The sequence below is a fragment of the Lycorma delicatula genome, chromosome 7, assembly GCF_047948215.1.
Source record: "Lycorma delicatula isolate Av1 chromosome 7, ASM4794821v1, whole genome shotgun sequence".
NCBI lineage: Eukaryota > Metazoa > Arthropoda > Insecta > Hemiptera > Fulgoridae > Lycorma > Lycorma delicatula.
In genome coordinates this window covers 47,226,830-47,233,755 of record NC_134461.1, presented here as the reverse complement: position 1 = coordinate 47,233,755, position 6,926 = coordinate 47,226,830, and the positions used below count along the sequence as shown (strand labels likewise).

At 33.6% G+C, this 6,926-nt stretch overlaps 1 pseudogene; it reads left to right on the top strand.

Moving 5' to 3' along the window:
- Window positions 1-717: 717 nt before the first annotated feature.
- Window positions 718-1,362, top strand: LOC142328279 (calaxin pseudogene; annotated as a pseudogene).
- Window positions 1,363-6,926: the final 5,564 nt, after the last annotated feature.

Sequence of the window (6,926 nt, the reverse complement as noted above, 5' to 3'; positions counted from 1 at the left end):
AGTTTTTTTTGGGTTTCCCGGAGTGAGATACCTTTTACCAAGTAAATTTTGTACTAAAATTTGGTCTAAATTTTTAAGAAAATCTCTGCAATAGTGTAACACAATTGGTCGCGTCGGGTCAAATGGCTTATTTTTGTTTCTTATATTACACATACTAAGGGAAGCTGGATACTGACTGATAGAATGGATTACGATAGGAGATTAGCAGGCTCGCCAACCTAATACCATTGAGGAAAATATTAAATATAAAATAGTTTCTCGGGTCATAGACCCGACATGATCAGTTAAGGGTTAATGAAATAAAATTTTATGTACTTTTCATTTTAAAAAAAATGTGTATATGTAATTTAAGTTCTGAATAACCTGAGGATAAGAAGCCAAAAACATAAAGTTTTTTTTTGTAATATAAAGTCAAATCATTTCGAATAAAAAAAGTAACAATTAAAATAAATTAATAATTTCCAAGGTAACGATTCAATAATGTAATTATACAACCTGTAAAATTCATTTATATTATTTTCTTCATGGTATTAAGTTTCATTTTCAATTTATTTATTATTCTTAGTTTTATTCGTTCATTAATTTGTTTTTCTTCTTCTATTGATCTTATTTTTTAAAAATAAAAGTGAATAAAAGCCAATAAATAACAAAAGTAATAAACTTTTATTTATATATGAATATATATTTTTCGTCCAGTTTTAATTAAAATCTTCAAAAATGAAAAGATCTCGCTTTGATTTAACTATTACTGCAAATGAAAATGCCAGAATACAAAATAGAATTAGACCAGTTGTAAAAAAGCTTAAAGGCAAAACACATTTCTCAGATGATGAACTTCACGCTGTACTATTTGTTTACCATAAATTAACAAAATTACAACCTATGGATACAAGTCTATTTGCAGAAGTAATGCATTATATCTTTGGTATTAGAAGTCATTTATTAATGGATCGTATATTTTATGCTTTTGATAAAACAAACGGTTTAAGAGTTACCGCACAGTCATGGGTTTTAGGATTATCCATATTTTTATATGGAACACTATCAGAAAAAATGAAATTTTGTTTTCAAGTATATGATATGATTGGTGATGGTTTAATAAATAAAGAATTACTGTATCATATGATGAAGCACTGTATAATAGCACCGAATGAAGAAGATTCAGATAAGATGGTGTGGGAATTAATAGATATAACAGTAATAAGAATGGATCACGATAAAGATGGAAACATCTCATTTTCAGATTATGAAACTTCGGTTAAAAAGAACCATGCATTATTAGAAGCATTCGGACAGTGTCTTCCTAGTGTCCCATATGTAAACAAGTTCCTAGCCACTATTAGGCAATATAAACGTATGTAAATACTTTTAAAAAGAATATGTAAATTCGCTGTTTTATTTGTAAATAGTACGTAGTATAAGTAGTCATTTCTTGATTCTTGAAAAATTCTGACGTAAAAAAAGTTTCAGACGTAATCAATAATTGAAAAAACAAGGTAATATTGTTCTTTTAACGAATGAATTTAAATTGTATATTTAACATATTCAGAATAATTAATATTGAAATATTTCAAAATATATAATAATAATAATTATAATAATAATAATAATAATAATAATAATAATAATAATAATAATAATAACAATAACAATAATAATAATAATAATAATAATAATAATAATAATAATAATAATAATAATACTAATAATAATAATAATAATAATAATGTATACAATAATTGATATTTAAAATAAAATTTTGTTCTTGTACATTGTTTTTCATGTGTTTTTTCTAGTTGAGAATCTTAAATTTTCGTTGTCTGTTCTTACTCATAACCTAAAAATTTTATTTTGATTTTATCTAACCTGAATCATATTCAATTCAATTTCTTTCTTGGAGAATTCAATTTCTTCTTGGAGACGGAATATCCGTCTCCATAAATCGCTCTTTTTAACCCCCATCCTATTTTTAGGAATTGTAATGAATGTTTACGCATAATTTTTTGTATGTTAAATTTATATCAATTTTTGCCTTTACAAGGACTCGAACCTTAGATCTCTCGACTTTGAAATTCAACTGATTTTAACTTAATCCTAGATATGTTATTTTTTGTTCATGACCTTTTCATTGTAGCATTATAAATTAAAGTAAAAATCAAACATTGTAAGAACTTAATGGAAATTGAAATGCGCTGCATTTTGGAACAATGAGATATAAAATTAACCTTACAGTAATATGTTTAATTACTAATTAAGTTGATGACTAAATATAGTTGTATACTAAAAGTACTCCTGAAAATATTACGGTTTTGATGACTATAAATATTGTAACATAAAAATTATGATGGCAATTTACATAGAACTTTTCAGATTGTAAAATACAAATAAGGAAAATAAAAATTATAAAAAACAGATAATGGGTGTAAAGCTAGTTCGCCTCCACGTGGTACACCCTGCGTAACGCTAAATGAGGTAGCAGATACTGGCAGTAAGACAAACCAAGAAGATAGGTTCTCCTGACCACACAGACACAAGCCTACAATATTACGAACTGCAGGCCTTGTCGCTAGATATACCCAACAGTCCTTTTTAGGACTTGCCAACAAGAAATCTTGGACTTTCGGTCCGAATTTGTCACATAAATATGGAAAGCATAAGTTATTCTAAGAGCCAGTATTTATCGAAACTACTGAGGAACGACAATATTGATCTGTTTGCAATCCAGGAAACACAATGTAACACTGAGAAACAATTACGGAGAAGAGGCAAAATACCTGGATATGAATTACTTGGTGCCACATACCGTGATGCGTACGGCGTCGCTACTTATGTTAGGCGCGATATAGAAAATTCGAATCTCATCTCCACCCCCACGGACAATGGAATTCATAATGTTGTAGTTAAAATCGGAAGTATAACAGTGTCCAATATCTATAAACCACAAGCTGTATCATGGTCAACGTCAGTAATCCAAATACAACTTCATCCTGAGGTCTACTTAGGTGATTTTAATAGCCACCATGAGCAATGGAAATATAAGGATTGTGATGCGAACGGTGAGGCTCTGGTGAAATGGGCTGAGGATGAGAATCTTAGTCTTGTCTTTGATGCTAAAGACCGATTTACTTTTAAATCAGCGGCTTGGAGGCGGGAGTATAACCCGGATCTATGTTTCACCTCAACCGACAGCAAAGGTCGGCCGCTGCTAGTCACCCGAAAAGTTCTCTACGACTTTCTTCACAGCCAGCACCTTTCAGTTGTTATAGAGGCAGGTAGCCGAATTTTTCTCGTGACCTCTGTACCCCGCCCTAGATGGAACTTCAAAAAGGCTAATTGGGAAGATTTTTCTAGGGATCTGGATAAATGCCTAGGTTGGATGCCACCAATCAGCAAAAGCTATAGCAGATTTATTGGAGCAGTAACAAATACCGCTAAGAAGTGCATCCCTAGAGGGTTTCGCAGAGAATATATCCCAGGGTGGTCCCAAAATAGCGAAGTTCTCTACCGAAAATTTCTCGAGACGGGCGATCAAGAGGTGGCAGACGAGTTTCTCCATAGCCTCGATGCTGCAAGACAACAAAAATGGTGGGAAGCCTGAACTTTCAGGCCTCGAGTCGTCATGCATGGATTCTGCTAAGAAGATTAGAAAGCGGATCCCCTATTCAGAGACCAAAAGCAGGTGTCTCCCCAAACACCGTGGCATCCCACATAGTGGCAACATCCAGAGCACCAAGAGACAGGGCGCACACAGTTGAAATAAAACGCGAACTAAGGAACTTGAGGAGGAAGGCAGGAGAAACTGAGTGCGCTCGCCCTTTTGCGCTTCAAGAGATTGAGTCGGCGCTCAAAGATGTTGCTCCAGGGAAAGCACCAGGCTTCGATGGTATCAATCCGGAATTTTTATTAAAATACGCAAAACTTTGGCTGGCCAGATTCTTCACTGACATAATGCAGACCGGTAGCGAGCCTAGAGAGTTAGCGATCGAAGGTAATAGCCATTTTGAAACCGGGGAAACCCGCAAACTTACCTAAGAGCTACAGGCCTATAGCACTGCTAACAGTGACATATAAATTATTAGAAAGGCTTATCTACAACAGAATCTGTCAGAGGATATATGATGTTATACCAATTGAACAAGCAGGCTTTAGGTCAAAACGAAGTTGCACCGACCAGGTTCTCTCGTTCACAACGTACATTAAAGCGGGGTTCCAAAGAAATCTTAAAACCTCTGCTGAGGTTTTATGATTTATCAGGTTTCGTTGATTTATCAGCCGCTTACGACACTGACTGGTGAGAAGGCATGATTTGTAACGTCCTCCGTGTAATCCCATTCAAACTAATAACTCGCCACCTTAATAACATGTTGAACGACAGAATGTTCCAAGTTATCATGAGATCCGATATAAGCTCACCGAGGAAACTCTTGAATGGCCTGCCACAAGGGTCGGTACTTGCGCCTCTCTTTTTCAGCCTCTATGTTGCGGATATGCCAGAGACAAGATCTAAAAAGCATGGCTACGCCAATGACTGGGTGCTAACAATAAAATGTAGATCATTTGAAGAGTCGGAGGAGGTCCTGATGGCTGACCTATAGAAACTGGGGAGGTACTTTCCAAGAGGGCGCCTCCAACCGAATGCTAGTAAAACAGAGATGTCATGCTTCCACCTGAGTAACAAGTTTGCTGATAGGGAGCTTAAAATTCTATTCGAGGATATGTGGCTCTTTCACAATAAGACACCGAAATACCTAGGCGTGACACTTGATAGAACGCTTTCATTTAAGGAGCATCTAATGAAAACTGCAGGGAAATTGAGAGCGAGAAACAACATCATACATAAGCTCTGTGGAACGACGTGGGCAGCATCGGCTTCCACTTTGCGCATATCGGCTCTGAGCCTGGTCTACTCGACTCCTGAATATTGTGCGCCAGTGTGGCTTAACAGCCCTTATGTTCATAGAATTGATGCTCAACTTAATGACACTATGAGACTGATTGCCGGGGTTATCAGGTCTACTCCCGTGGAATGGCTCCCGGTATTGACCCACGTACCACCCCCGAACCTGCACCTACGCCGTATGAACGCTCTTGTAAGAGAGTATAAGAAGATTATGGACAATCGAAACCTGCCAATAGTTGAGGATATTGAGGATGTCAATCGTGGTCGCCTTCCGTCTAGAAAGCCATCTATCAAAACAGCAATTGCTGCCACAGAGGACGGATTTGACCTAACTGACGCCTGGCGTCGAGAATGGACCACAAAGCAGAATAACCAAATCCCATGTATTACTCAAAGGCCGCCGGGTTTTGACTTGCCACGTAAGACATGGTCAACGCTAAACAGAATAAGGACTCAGCATGATAGGTGCGCTTATTTCCTGCATAAATGGGGTAAAACACTGACGCCCCTTTGTGAGTGTGGTGAAAATCAAACTATCGGACACATCACAGAAGTTTGCCCTAGGACAGCTTATGAAGGGAATCCTGAAGATTTCCTGATGGCCACTCCAGAATCGAGAGTATATATTAGTTTGTTAAATCTTTATTTATAATTTTGAGTAATTGATGTTATGTTTTAGTACCATACGCTAAATAAATAAATAAGGAAAGTAAAAGACTTATGACTTCAAGAACAATATTTGAGACTTGGGGTCATAACTTTCATTAGAAACAAAATTAAAAAGTTCTCAAATGACGTGTCTCAAGAAGTTTATATATTAAAATATATTATCGGTAGAAAACGGAGTTCAGTTATATAGACTGTAAAATTACATTACTAAAGGTTTTATGTTTTAAAAATTACTTCCTATCAGCAAAATGCCTTAAAAATATCACAAATTATTGATTAAATTAATCAAATGAGGCATGAAAATTAACCAGAACAAATAATAAGTAATCGAAGATGTCAAAATTTATAGATAATGAGCAAAATAATAACTTGTTAAATGTTATTTATCTTAATTACTGATATAGTAAGCGAAATAAAATTCTGGATTGGTTGAAACCTGAATTTTTAAATGCATCTGAAAAGATCAGTTTACAATTTTTCATTAATAATGTATTGATTTGCTAAATCACACACACTGATTTTTTTTTCTTATTTGCGTAATTTGCATATAAGGAGGTATTGTAAAGTTAATATTTTTGAAATGTTAAGTTATCTTAACTCTTCTTTTTGTATGATGATTACATATTTTTCAGTTCCTATTTTTATTTGATAAATTCATTATAAATAAAACACATACATATTTGTGTCGTATGTGATATTTTCATCAATTTTTTTAAATACATGATATCTAAGACGTGAATATTGTTAAAAATAATTGATAAGTAACAACTTATGTATTGCACGGTTAATTAGTGTATAAGGGTCTTAAGGTATTTTAAGAACGAATGATATTTTAAAAGACATCTGACTTGAAAATTTTAATAAAATTAAAATTTTAGTATATAAACTAGTATATGCAACAAATGTATGGTTAGAAATCAATTTTATGACCTTAAGTAAAGGTCTAAAATGAAGGATATAAATCTAAACAGAAGTAAATTTAAAATAAAAAAACTTCTCTTCTTTATACGTAAACTATTAAAATTATAGATGCTTATTTTAGCCTACAACTAGGATGCATATATTTATATTCCACTAGCAGTCCGGCAATGCTTCGCTGTTGCTAGATTTGAGTATATATATATATATATATATAAAAATAATAACACGTAAAAAATTTACATTTAAACATTTCACAGAAAAAACAATAAATACTTTTGTATTCCAGAGTGATTTATCGCACATTTATTAATAATTTCTTTACTTTATGTCATATTATTTCTTCTCTTATTTTTTATTGAGACATAGATTTTTCTTTTTTCTATTCTATTCGAAATCTTTTTTCATAAGGTTGAAATATTTTTTAGGCCGCCCTTAT